This window comes from Nicotiana tomentosiformis, chromosome 3 (genome assembly GCF_000390325.3).
Source record: "Nicotiana tomentosiformis chromosome 3, ASM39032v3, whole genome shotgun sequence".
Taxonomy (NCBI): Eukaryota; Viridiplantae; Streptophyta; class Magnoliopsida; order Solanales; family Solanaceae; genus Nicotiana; species Nicotiana tomentosiformis.
Window position 1 is genome coordinate 67,605,258 of NC_090814.1, and position 14,616 is coordinate 67,619,873.

Sequence of the window (14,616 nt, forward strand, 5' to 3'; positions counted from 1 at the left end):
TACTAAACTGTTTTCTCACCCAATTGACTTCCTCATAAATATCCTCTCAACGAATTCTCTTCTTTTTCATGAATGAGTTAAAGATGTAATTAGGAGTTCAAGATGTTGCCATAAACTTATAACTTTAAACGTACGCATATTTAAAGATTCGAGCTTTTCAATGAAACCAAAAGGTAAGTAAATACCAAGTGTCATCAGATAACTCTTATCATAGAATCCATATAATCAACATACCTGCACTCACATGGAGTGGTTTGATCGATTAAGGTAAATTCATCTTTCAACATTATAAACAATAATCTAATAGAAAATGACTGGTTTTAGCTGTTGTCTACGAGGGCACCACCAGATGTTGTAGATAAACCTACTAAAGAAAAAATTGAGTATATCATAGCTGACAGCATCAGTGGAATACTACTTAGTCAAGTAGAAAGGAACAACCAAAAAATTATTTTCAATTAATATAGCATATGGACGTAGGCCTTCGAGGTTAACCCTTGCTATCAAAATCATAGATACCTAAATGAAGCAGTAATGCCAATGCTTTAGGACGCTTCTATATAGTAGAAAGAAAAAGAAAAAGCAATATAGTATAGGTATATATGGCATAAAAGTTAAATACAAGATTTGAACAGTCAAATGCCTCGTAAGTTTAGGAAAATCATTTAAACTACATCTAGTTTCATTTAACCTATTGCACCAAGTTGTCTATCTTTCATTGACCACTCACTTCATATTTCAAATAAGTTCAGCTTCAAGAAGTTTCTGGCACCTTGTTCCCCTTTCTCTTTCCCCTTTTTTCTTTGGGGCACCAGCTGTTTTGTCTTTCTTCCACATAGCCTATAAGATAAACAAAACAATCCAGTGTTAAAATAACTCACTTTAACTTCTTGATCAAAATTTTTAAAAATAAAAGGCTTAGATGTCTAACCTCGAGAGTTTTGACCTTTGTAAGAATATCCTCGGGCACCTCGTACTCCTGTCCCTTTCCCCTTCTTTTGTCTTTTGTCTGCGCAAAGATTAAATGTTTTAGATAAGAGTGAGTTGCTCTAGTGGTAAATACCCTTCACTTTCAATTAAGAGCTTGTGAGTCGAGTCATCCCAAGAGCAAGGTGGAGAGTTTTTGGAGGGAGGCAGCCGAGGGTCTATCGGAAACAGCCTCTCTACCCCAGGGTAGGGGTAAGATCTGCGTACACACTATCCTCCCCAAACCTCACTAGTGGGATTATACTGGATTGTTGTTGTTGTTGTTGTTGTTGTTGTCTCCGTTCCAGTTTATGTGAACCTATTTCCTTTTTGGTACGTTCCAAAAAGAATGACCCATTTCTAAATTTGGAAACAATTTTGCTTAAACTTATAATTCTACCATTAATGATAAGCTTTTATAACTACACAAATACTCTGGACCCCTTTTTGAATTGTTTAGGACCACAAATTACAAAAATCTTTATTTTTTCTTAAACTCCTTGTCCAATCAAACAGGTTCACATAAATTAAAACGAAGGGAGTATAAGATAACAAAGCAATCCGTTAAAATAGAATAAAACTCTTTTTTGATTAGAATTTTGAAGGGAAAAAAAGGCAGGGGTGACTCAAGGGGAGGCTAATAAAGCTTTTACCTTAGGCCTCATAATTTTAAGACTCCAAAAAAATTATAATAGTAAATTTATGATTTTTTACGCTTAAATAATATTAAAATTTGTAAAAAAAAGAAAAGAAAAAAAGTACGAAATCTCTATATGAGAGAGAAGGACTTGTCTTTTTTAGCAATAGCTACGCTTCGATCAAAATAAAGTTGGGGGTTGTCTTCTTTTTAACAATAGAATTTTGAATTAAACTGCTCAAATCTTCATATTATTAAAAAAAATAAAAAATTACAACATCCACAGTTATATAGGAAAAAATACGACATAACACGTGGCCGCTTAAAGGAAGGACACGTAGAATACAAGATGGAGATGGCCACCGAACATAGCTATTCTGCTTGTCACCGGAAGGGATAAAGATCATAAATGGAGTAGTAAATGCTTTGCGCCCGGTAACATTTAATACATAATATTTTGCAGTATTAAGGATGATGGCATGCTACAAGGAATTTGGCATTTATGTCTAACGTTACATCTTCATCAATGACCCTCATAATTGACATTAAAGAAGGGCATGATCCTAGGACTTCTTTCCCTAGACATAACTGTAAATAGAGAGCTCAATTATCATTGTAAGGCACGAATTTTCTGGCTAACTGACATTATATTCTATACAGCATTTTAATACAAGTTTATTCTCTCGCTTTTGATCTCATCATTGTTGTGTCCGGAAACCTTCTTCCCGGACTCATTAGCTCAGTTGTTTCATCTATATTTTAAGGCTAAGTATTTTATATTTCATCAGTTATTTTATTACTTTTTGGATCAAATTAATTCACTTGTCTAGAAATCACGAACAAATTCAACAGTACTATTTTTTGGAAAAACAGTTTGGCACCCACCGTGGGGCCTAGACAGTCGTGTAGTTAAATTAATCCTTTCCTTTTTTACTAATTTATTTGATTATTTTGTCTTAGCAAAAATCACAAAAGAAATTGCACATAACACTGTTAACGGCACACGTAACCCTAAAATTCAAGGGGAACAACCTCATTTCGAGGATTTAATCAGTGACACTCGCAATGAGGGGAACGTCGCCACATCGAAACGTGATAGGCGGTACCCTCGATAGGTTCGGGAGGCAACTCCTAATGATGCTGATGAGGGGCATGTGGCGGATGCAATAAGGGTCCTGCAAGAGCAACATGCAGTCATTCTAGGCCATCTCACGCGGCAGGATCAGGTTATGACAGAACTGAAGCAGGCGCTATCGGGTGCCTCAAATAATGCAAACAGGCAAGATCCAGTTCCTCCTGATATCCCCGCAAATCAGACGACGCAGAGAGTTGATAATAACACTCCTAGGGGCGAAGTTGGCTCCGATGGGGCTGGGGGGAGTAGATCCGGCCTCAACAACGAGAAAGATCCATTCAAGGATGAACTCTTGCGGTTCATGAAGAAGTAAACGCCTGCATGGATCAAATCCCGAGCACGCCACCAGTATTAAAGGGCCCAAACTTAAAGAAGTATATTCAGTTACCGTATAAGCCGAGTGCAGCCCCGGAATTGATCCCGAAGCGGTTCAAAATGCCCGAAGTGCCGAAGTATGACTGAACTTCAGATCCACAGGAGCATATTACCACCTACACAACATCGGTAAAAGGAAATGATTTGGCTCCTCACGAAATTGAGTCTATATTGCTGAAAATATTTGGTGAGACTCTCACAAGGGGAGCTTTAACGTGGTATGTATTATTGCCCGAGCATTCCATAGATTCCTTTGAGATGCTCGCGGATTACTTCATCAAGGCTCATGTCAGTGCCAGGAAGGTATATGTCCGAAAGGCCGATATATTCAGGATCGTGCAGGGAGAATTCAAGTTATTACGAGAGTTTGTCACCCGGTTCCAAAAGGAAAGGATGTTGTTACCGGCAGTCCCGGATGAATGGGCAGCTAAAACATTCACCAAAGGTTTAAATCCTAGAAGCTCGGACGCTTCCCAGAAGTTGAAGGAAAGTCTGCTCGAGTTCCAAGCGACGACTTGGGCGGATGTCCACAATCGGTGAGAGTCGAAAATAAAGATCAAAGACGATCAAGTTAGATTTCCATCGTCAACCAAAGGATGGGAGAAGAACAAAGAAAAAATGAAAGATGATATTAACACAGCTAGACGTACTTCGAGGGGACGGTTTTTTCTCTACGAGCGGACAGAAGGTCGTGTCAGGAACTTCCGGACAACAGATAGGTTCACCGTTGATAGAAGGACCGATCGTGGCCGGAACTACAGATCGCTGCAGGATAGAGAAATCTTAGGGTAGCGAGATTCTTCTTATCCAAAGTTATCAGAATATAACTTCAATGTTAGTGTCGTAGAGTTGGTGTCAGCCATGAGGAGTATTAAAGAGGCACGATTCCCAAGACCTATAAAATCTGATCCCAGCCAGAGGGACCCCAATTTATAGTGTGAATACCATGGCACTAACGGCCATCTGACTGGGGACTGCTGACACCTCCGGGAAGAAGTGGCAACGCTGTTAAAGAATGGTCACCTCAGAGAATTCTTGAGTAATCGAGCTAAAAACAATTATGGTCGGAAGAGGGGCGATGCGAAAACCTCGAAAGCAGGAGAAGAACCTCCACACCAAATGATCAACATGATCTTCAGAGGGAATGAAATTAACGGGGTCACCTTTACGGAAGCGAAGAAGACAAAAGTGTTGATAACCCATAGTAAGTGGCTCCGGGAGACGATATCACATTCACGGATGAAGATGTAGACGAATTACTACTCCCGCATAATGACGCACTGGTAATTTCTTTAAATGTGTTAGATTTTAAAATTAAACGTGTTTTAGTAGATGCAAGAAGTTCAGCTAATATCATACAATGGAGAGTACTGGAGCAAGCTCAACTCTCCGGAAGCATTATCCTGGCAACGAAACTCCTCGCCGGATTTAACCTCGCAAGTATGACAACCCGGGGAAAAATTTTGCTGCTCACGAACGCTGAGGGAGTAATGAAGACAACACTCTTCAAAGTGGTAGGTGGAGACATGGGGTATAACATCATCTTGGGAAGACCATGGCTGCACGAGATGAAAGCCGTACCTTCAACATATCACCAATTATTAACATTTTTGATACCCGAGGGGATCAAACAGATAAAGGGTGATCAACCAGCAGCAAGGGAGATGAATGAAATTTCGGTTTCCAGAAGCAAAGGAAAGGAACGTGCGTCATAGCAATTACTGGAACCGGCACCTGCCCCCGAACTAGAGGAAGATAACCCAGGGACAGAAGAGTCGGAACAATATCAGGTACCAAGATATTTTCAAGTAGTGGAAGAGACGGTTGCGACGAAGTCTACGGTAGAAGAACTAGAGCAGGTTGTGTTGTTCGGAGAATTCCTAGAAAGAAAATTTCAATTTGGGAACAGGATTACACCCTACTTTTATTGAATTCCTTAAAAATAACACTGATTGTTTTGCATGGTCGCACGAGGATATGACAGGAATCCCGATGGAGATAGTCATACACAAGTTAATCTTGGATCCCAACACACCTCTGGTAAGGCAGAAAAAGTGCACTACTGCCGAAGAAAGGAATAAATTCGTCAAAGAAGAGGTAACCCGTTTACTTAAGATAGGTTCAATCTGAGAGGTAAGATATCCGGATTGGCTAGCCAATGTAGTAATAGTTCCTAAGAAAAATAATAAATTTCGCATGTGCGTAGATTATAAGGATCTTAATAAGGTGTGCACGAAAGACTCATTCTCATTGCCAAATATTAATCAAATGATTGATGCCACGACCGGGAACAAGTTAACGAGTTTCCTCGATGCTTATTCTGGGTACAATCAAATCAAGATGAACCAGAAGATCAAGAAAAGACTTTGTTTATAACAAATATTACAATGTGATGTCCTTCGAGCTAAAAAATGCCGGAGCCACTTATCAACGACTCGTGAATAAGATGTTCAAAAAACAAATAGGAAAAACTATGGAAGTATATATAGACGATATGCTCGTTAAGTCTTTGAACGCAGGTGATCACCTGAAGCATTTGCAAGAAACATTCGACATCCTGAGGAAGCATAATATGAAGCTTAACCCCGAGAAATGTGCTTTCGGGGTCAATTCGGGTAAGTTCCTAGGGTTCCTAGTCTCTCAAAGGGGAATTGAGGTAAATCCCGACAAAATCAAGGCCATAGAGGACATCCCGGATCAATTTTCTAACGTAAAAGAAGTCCAAAGTCTCACAAGGAGATTGGAAACTTTGAGTAGCTTCATTTCCCGTTCATCGAAACAATGTCATCGCTTCTTCGCACTACTCAAAAAGAAAAACAAATTCGAATGGACACCGGAGTGTCAGCAAGCCTTGAAGGAGTTGAAGAAATATTTGTCAAGCCCTCCGTTGCTCTCAAAACCAAAAGAAGATGAAACATTTCTAGTCTACCTCGTTGTTTTAGAAGTTGCGGTAAGTGCAGTTTTAGTCCGGGAGGACGAATGTACACAATATCCCATTTATTATGTTAGTAAAATTTTAACAGGAGCATAAACTAGGTACCCACATTTGGAAAAGATGGCCTTAGCTCTTGTAGTCGCTGCTCAAAAGCTGAGGCCCTACTTCCAATGCAACCCGATAGCTGTGGTGACTACTTTCCCTCTAAGGAATATCCTCTATAAACCCGAGCTCTTGGGTAGATTCGCCAAATGGGCCGTCAAAATGAGCGAGTTCGATATAGAATATAAATTGAGGACTGCAATTAAGTCGCAAGTCTTGGATGATTTCGTGGCCGATTTCAGTCCGGGACTATTGTCTATAGCAGCCAAGGAGGCAATAATGGTGTCAGAATCAACATCGGGGGTTTGGACCTTATTTACGGACAGAGCTTCAAACGTAAAAGGGTCCGGGCTTTGAATAGTCTTAATCATGCCTTCGGGGGAAACCTTAAGGCAAGACATCCAAATGATTCCTTTAACTAACAATGAAGCAGAGTACGAAGCTTTGATTGCAGGGCTCGAATTGGCCTAGGGGCTTGACTCCGAAGTCATCGAAATCAAATGTGATTCGCAGCTGGTGGTAAATCAGGTCTAAGGAATTTTTGATACCAAAGAGGAACGTATGCAACAATATGTGGTAAAGATTCAGACTCTATTGGCACGATTCCGGGAGTGGTCAATAATGCATATCCCGAGGGAAGATAACGCGGAAGCAGATGCATTGGCAAATTTGGGCTCATCAACAGAAATCCAAGGATCAGAATCAGGGACAGTAGTACAACTGATGAACTCAGCATTGGACACAGATGGTTACTATGGGGTGAATTCGACTATTTTGGTCTGGGATTGGAGAAAAGAAATAATCGATTATCTCGAGTATGGAAAGTTGCCCGAAGATCCCAAAGCATCAAGAGCGTTGCGCGCCAAAGCTGCACGTTATAGCTTCAAGAAAGGCCAATTGTACAGAAAATCCTTTCAAGGCCCTTTGGCCCGGTGCTTAGGAGAATCATAAGCTAACTATGTCATGAGAGAAGTCTACGAAGGGATATGCGGCAACCACTCAGGTGCAGATTCTTTGGTGCTCAAATTAGTTCAGGCAGGATATTACTGGCCTCGTATGGAACAAGATGCGAAATACTTCGTACAAAAATGTGATAAGTGCCAATGCTACGCATCACTAGTACATCAACCGACAGAACCCTTGCATTCGGTTCTGTCCCCGTGGTCGTTCATGAAATGGGGGATGGACATCGTCGGATCCCTGCCGCCGGCTCCTGGAAAGGTAAGGTTTCTTTTAATTTTGACTGACTATTTTTCTAAATAGGTGGAAGCAGGTCGTTATCAGAAGATCGGAGAACGCGAAATGGTCGACTTTCTGTTGAAAAATATAATTTGCAGGTTTGGAATACCAAAAGAGATTGCATGCGACAATGGGTCGCAATTTATCGGTGCAAAAGTTACAAAGTTCCTTGAAGATAAGAGGATTACCTCTTCACCTTATAATCCGAGCGCAAATGGTCAAGTGGAGTCAACAAATAAAGTGATTATTCAAAACATCAAGAAAAGGTTGGAAGCAGCAAAAGGCAGCTGGCCTGAAGAATTGCCTGGGGTTCTATGGGCCTTACGAACAACGGCCAAGTCAAGCACGGGAGAGACCCCTTTTTCCTTTGTATACGGCGCAAAAGCTTTGATACCGGTGGAAGTGGGGGAACCAACCTTAAGGTATTTTGAGGCGAACGGAGGATCGAACAACGAAGCAATGCTAATCAACTTGGAGCTGCTCGAAGAACACAGGGACTTGGCGCATGTCAAAATGGCGGCTCAAAAGCAAAGAATGGAGCGATATTATAATCGAAGAGAAAACCTTTGATATTTCAAAGTAGGAGACTTGGTCTTAAGGAAGGTAACTCAAAACACCCGAGGACTCAACGCGGGCAAGTTAGGCCCAACATGGGAAGGCCCTTACCGGGTTTCAGCTATCACTAAGAAAGGATTGTACGAGTTGGAGAACCATAATAGAGACAAGTTGCCCAACAACTGGAATGTAGCTCACCACAAAAGATATTACTTCTAACGAATAATAGTCAAACAGAAAGTATGTGTTGCACTCTTTTTCCCTTCGTTCAGCTTTTGTCCTAATTGGGTTTTTTCTGGCAAGGTTCTTAACGAGGCAGTGACAGAAAGCATACTACGAAGCGGTGATAAGACCTTTGATAACAAGGCAAACAAGCAAGTTTTCACTCGGGGACGATTAAATAATCTTTGCTTGGACAGCAAATTCCCACCGGTAAGTTAAGTTTTCTACCGAAAAGAGATTACCCGATCGTTCACGAGCACAAATCACTAGAGGATTGTTAGGTATTCTTTCGCTCGATAGCATGAGTTCCTAATGGGAAACAAGATATGTTGCTGAGTGAACGATTACCTAGCAATTCATTGGTGGGATCTTCAAAGATACAATGCTTCTAGTGTTCCAATTCACATTCTTCACATTCGAACACTGGGGGGAATGATATGAGGTTACGACAACACTGAATGCCAGACAACATTGAGTGCAACGTCAATCGGGGAACAAAAATCCGGAACAGAATACATCATCGGGACCGGGGACTGTGCAGCCAGCCCCGTAGAAATAAGTTGTACAAGATAGCCACAAGTCATGGCAATTTCTTTATAGCCACAAGTCATGGCAATCTCTTTTCTGCATAGCAAAAATGCTTATGTACTTTTGAAAATAGAAGGAATTAAATGAAATGAAATCCTTTTGTTTTTATCTTGTTTCTTGTTTGAACGATGAGTTAATTTTACCATTTGAAAGTTAAACAAGTACTTCAAATGATTGTGCCGTAATAAATAGGAGACGTCCTCTTCAAGAGCATCATAAACATAAGAGGGCCCTATCTTATAAATACCCTCACGTTAAAGGGTTGGTTCCGGAAGGATCAATGCCCGAAATCCATAATGGATCGGGGAAAAATACACCCGAAGCTGTATACGAAAAAGATGCAAAAATAATCTTGCGCAAATACTTATTGAAACCCTCATGTAAAAGGGATAATTCTTGGAACCAAAATGCTTCGAAGAAAAAGCATCCGAGGTTACACATGATAAAGCGCGAATAGAACAACATGCGCAAAATACGTAAGCAAGTATGAAAGTTAAAGACTTGCATGAATATTCAAAACGAAAATAAGACTCAAACGATACTTGAGCAAAAAATATGTTTTTATTTACAAGGGCGCGTAAGAATGATGAAGGTACAAAATAGAAAAAGATAGAAAACGCTAAGCTGCATCGTCTCCGGAATCAGGAGGAAGAGAAGTATCTGCATCCCCGAGAGTTGGTTCCACTGATGGCTCAACATTTTCCCCAGCTTGGTCTTCAGTATCATCACCTTACGATCCCTCTTCAGTTTTTGAAAACTCGAAACCGGAATAAGAAAAACCTGAAGCGTCAGACTGCGCCGGGAGTCCATTTTTTTGCAGCCAACTCAAGCTCTCGGGCCTTAGCAATTTCGGCATCAATGTCAATGATACCAGTCTTGGTCTCTTCCAAAGTTTTTCTCCTCATGCTATACATGGATTAAGTTTTTTCAACAATGAGGGAAGCCACTCAGCGCTTGAGTTCTTCTTTGAGTCGAGTAATTTCGGCGGAAAGGTTTTTCCGGGCGGACCTAACAGATTTGAGACTGACATCGAGCTCACAGACAGTTGAACTATAGAGCCTATTATGATTGATAGTTTTCCTGTACTACTCTTCCAACTGGGCATGTTTCTCCACCACACCAGCAAGCTCTTCACTTTTGGAGTTTAATGCTGCTTCCAAATTAATCACTCTTTCAGCGGAGACAGCCTCGCGCTCGGTCGTAGCAAGAATGGCGTCCTAGACTTCAGCCCATTTAGCCTTGGCTTCATCAAATATAACCATCAACGGGCCAACTTCTTGGCTGAGGGTTATCACTTCTTGCTCGCTTTGCTGCAAACGAGCTTCCAAAATGTTGGCCTTGGCGGCTCTGGTTTCTAGTTCTGAGAGACGGAGAATGGTTTGGTCCCGTTCTAACAAAAGTTGATCCCGTTCAGAAGTAAGTCCTTCCTTCTCCTGAATCAACCTTTGAAGGCCTTCAGAAGCAAGAAAGTTGGCCTGCAAAACAAGAAGAGGTAAAACTCAAACACATTCAAAAGTAAGGGAAATAACAGAGGAAGAAAGAAACGTACCGCTGCAGCGTTATGCATAGCATTGTTTAACAGACACTTTCCCGAGAGTGTCTAAATCTTTTCCGAATCCTTCTCTGAAGCCAAAGGCTTCAGATAGTTAGCAAGCTCTACCGGCCTCGAAATTAAGTTACACCCGGTGGATACCGAAAGGGTAACTCCCCATCCTTTGTAGATCTTCAGAAGGGGCAACATAATTTTGCCCTAACTTTTCATGAACTGGGGATTTTGGAGGAGAGATACCTTCTTCATGGTCAGGTGCGGCCGAGGGAGATGATGTTGCTGGTGGAAAAGTGGATGAAGATGGAAGTGATGTAGCAGTTGCTGGTGTTGGAGAAAGTGGATGAAGCTGATGGGGTAGAAGAATGAGAAACAGATGCGTAAAAAGCAGCACTGGATGTTGGGTGCTCGCCAACCGAAGATGACAAGGACCCGGTACTCTGCCTCACTGTACCGGGCACAATAATTGGGGCTCGAGAACGGGAGTTGACATTATCTACTAAATCAAATTCTCCCCAAAGTGCCGAGACATCATCCTCGGTTGGTATGACTGTCTCAACAGGTTGAGCATCCTGTTGAGATGATAAGGATCGTCGCCTTCTATGTGAAGAAGCTCTCTCATCACTAGCTTCATCATCATCATAGTGTCTATGACCGGCCCGGAAGGAGGACCAATCATCATCTCTACTGGAGATGACTCGGGGGCAGCAACCTTTGCCCTCTTATTCTTTTCCCCGATCGCAGAAGATCATCTTCTCTTTGGTTGCTTGTTCTCTGACTGGGGATTCCGTGAAGAAACATTTGCGCCTGAAGCAGGCTCGGAGACTCTTATTCGAGTATGTGCCTCCTGAAGAAGCCTCGCCGCATCAGCAGGGCCATCCAAAACATCCTACTCGGGTACATCAACTGAGCCCGCAAGTAGACCTAATATCATGAACAAGTCAGAAGAATTAAACCAAGTTCTTCGTATACAATGAATGGAAACAAGGTACTTTAAAGTTACCATGAATTTTGGCCTTCCACCCGTATTTAAGGGACATCTCTTTCCACAAACGAGTTTCGGGCGTTGTGATGTCCAAGATCTTCTGAACCCACCGGACCAAGCCTTCTATCACCAGTGGGATCCATCGAGTTGCTGTAATAAACGAAGGTTGAAGGATCCATATGAACATGAAAGAATATTTAGTAGGAAAACATTTATTAAAGGGAACTTACGAGAGCGGTTCCAAGCAACTGGAAAAGATGAAGTCGTTGTTGGAATAATGTCACTGGTGGCAACTGCAACGAACCGCTCCATCCACCCACGGTTGTTGTCATCATCCATGCTAGGTAGTAAAGCATGGTGGTCACACTTGAAAAGGTTTATCATTCCCTCTCGGGAGATTTTGGGGGAATAGAGATTCATCATATGAGCTAGGGTTAGCTCCTCTCCAGTTTCTTGGTACAAACACCGAAGGCAAGCAATCGTCCTTAACACTAAAGGACTTACCTGTGCCAAGCACACTTGGTAGTGAAGGCAAAACATCGCGATTACGGAATCAAGCTCTCCGCTAAAAGAAAACGCACCCAAAGTAAAGGGATACATGAAGAAATATATAAAACCTTCTTTGGGAAGGGTCACTCTCTCCGATAAATCAGGAGCAATAATATTTAACTCAGGGAAATGACAGTCCTCCTTCATAGCAGGAATACTGGAAAGGCGAATGGAAGAAGGTTATCTACTAACGGCCCATGTACGAGGGTTAGCAGTAGTAAATTTCTCTTCAAGATCCTTCGAAATACTAAGCCTTCTTGGGATGATGGAACCCACTATTAGAGGAACAGAATCCTCAGTTTTGTTCTTGCCCTTTGAAGAACAGCACGTTTTGAAGAAGAAGCCATTGGAATAGAAGGTAGAAAAATTTCTGGTTCGAAGAAGATCAGAGAAAATTGAGAAACAAAGATGCAAGTTAGAAGTTTGAGAAATTATAAAGTATATAAGAGGAGGATGATGCGTATAAGTAAAATTTTGGCGGCTAAATTCATGGCCATGATTACCTCGATAATCGACAAAAGTTGTGCTGAATCGTAGAATGACGCATGTCCGAACATTAAATGCGGAGAGGCAGGCGTCTAATCAACCATCACTGGCCTTCAAAAGGAATTATAGTAATTTCTGCCGAAAGAGTATTTCTACCAACTTTCCGGTAATACAAAGTTATGCTATCGGAAAGCAGGGGGATTATCTGTATAGAGAAAAATACGACATGACACGTGGCCGCTTAAAAGAAGGACATATAGAACACAAGATGGAGATGGCCACCGAACATAGCTATTCTGCTTGTCACCGGAAGGGATAATGATCATAAAAGGAGTAGTAAATATTTTGCGCCCGGTAATATTTAATACAGAATATTTTGTAGCATTAAGGATGATGGCATGCTACAAGAAATTTGGTATTTATGTCTAACATTACATCTTCATCAATGACCCTCATAATTGACATTAAAGAAGGGCATGATCATAGGACTTCTTTCCCTAGACATAACTGTAAATAGAGAGCTCAATTATCATTGTAAGGCATGAATTTTCTGGCTAACTGACATTATATTCTATACAGCATTTTAATACAAGTTTATTCTCTCGCTTTTGATCTCATCATTGTTGTGCCCGAAAACCTTCTTTCCGGACTCATTAGCTCTGTTGTTTCATCTACATTCTAAGGCTAAGTATTTTATATTTCATCAGTTATTTCATTACTTTTTGGATCAAATTAATTCACTTATCTAGAAACCACGAACAAATTCAACTATACCGTTTTTCGGGTAAACAATAGTAATATATTGCAAATATATAGCTAATATCTTATTAACTTGAAGTACCAGTAACGATATAATTTATAATATTAGTATGTGAAGTTAAACACTTGTCTTTTAAGACTATTATACTTAAAGAAAAAGTGAAAAGGAAAAAGAAAATTAGCTTTTTTCATATTTGTATTCAGTTAAAAAGTTTAAGGCTTGTTATTAATTTGGCTTTAGGACACTAATTTTATTAATTGAAATTGAATAACTCACTTTCTTGATCAAAATTTTGAAAAATACAAGGCTTAGATGTCTAACCTCGAGAGTTTTGACCCTTGCAAGAATATCTTCAGGCACCTCGTATTTCTGTCCATTTCCCTTTCCCTTCTTTTGTCTGCGCGAAGATCAGCTGTTTTGACTAAAGTTGTCCATCTATCCGGTAAGATAACAAAGCAATCCGTTGAAATAGAATAAAATTGTTTCTTGATCCGAATTTTAAATAAGGAAAAGGAAGTGGCTCAAGGGGAGCCTATTAAAGCCTTTTCTTTAGGCCTCAATATTTTGAGACTCCAAAAAATTATAATAGTGAATTTTAAGATTTTGTTTACTTAGATAATATTGAAACTTTTAGAAAAATAAAAAAAAAAACGGAACCTTCACAAGAGAAAGAAAGAAAGAATGTCTTTTTTTCTTTAACAATAACTATGCCTCAGTCAAAATAAATTTGGGGATTGTCTTCTTTTTAATAGAAAAAATATTTTAGAATTTTGAATTAAACTACTTAAATTTTTATATTAGTAAAAAAAAATTACAACAACATCCAAGGTAATATATTGCAAATACATGGCTAACATGAAGTAACATTAACGATATAATAATAATATTGCTATGTTTAAGTTAAAGACTTATCTTTTAAGACTATTATACTATAAGCAAAAAGTAAAAAAGAAAAAGATAAAGAAAAAGAAAGACTACATTAACTTTTTCTATATTTGTATTGAGTTAAAAAGTTTAAGGCCTCTTATTAAATTTATCTTTAATCCACTATTTTTATTAGTCGCTCTTGACGGTTATGTAATATCACAGTTACCTCCTTACATCCAATAACAAACCAGTACATGATAAAGTAGCAAACTGTAACTACATAGAAAAAAAAAATATAACATATGATGACGCAACTATGAACTAATATAAAAGTTAACCTCCTTGGTATTCACATATTACATAACACCTAATTCGGATTTCAACTCAATGTCTAATTTGATCCCAGGCAATGGGATATGATGTGACAAGTTACCTTTAAAGTTTGATCTTGTGAACCATTTATTGATATAGTCAATACAAGTGACTCCACCATCATGTCCATCCAAATTTGAGTCAACTTGAGTGGAGTCCGAGGTTCCAATCTAAAAAAACATGCACGATCATTTCAAACATGTCATGTTAATGTTGTGAACAAGTTTATCCCAGTGGAGAATGAGGAAGATAAGGGAAAAACCCTAACCTTCACAATTCTGAGAGATACACTGACAA

General features: G+C 39.9%; 1 long non-coding RNA gene across 1 annotated transcript; it reads right to left on the minus strand.

The window, feature by feature from the left end:
- Positions 1-581: 581 nt before the first annotated feature.
- LOC138908758 (uncharacterized) lies at positions 582-13,556 on the minus strand. The gene is made up of 3 exons (XR_011415162.1): positions 13,402-13,556; positions 932-1,002; positions 582-840 (listed from the first exon to the last, which is right to left on the minus strand). It is a non-coding gene; the product is annotated as an uncharacterized lncRNA (long non-coding RNA).
- Positions 13,557-14,616: the final 1,060 nt, after the last annotated feature.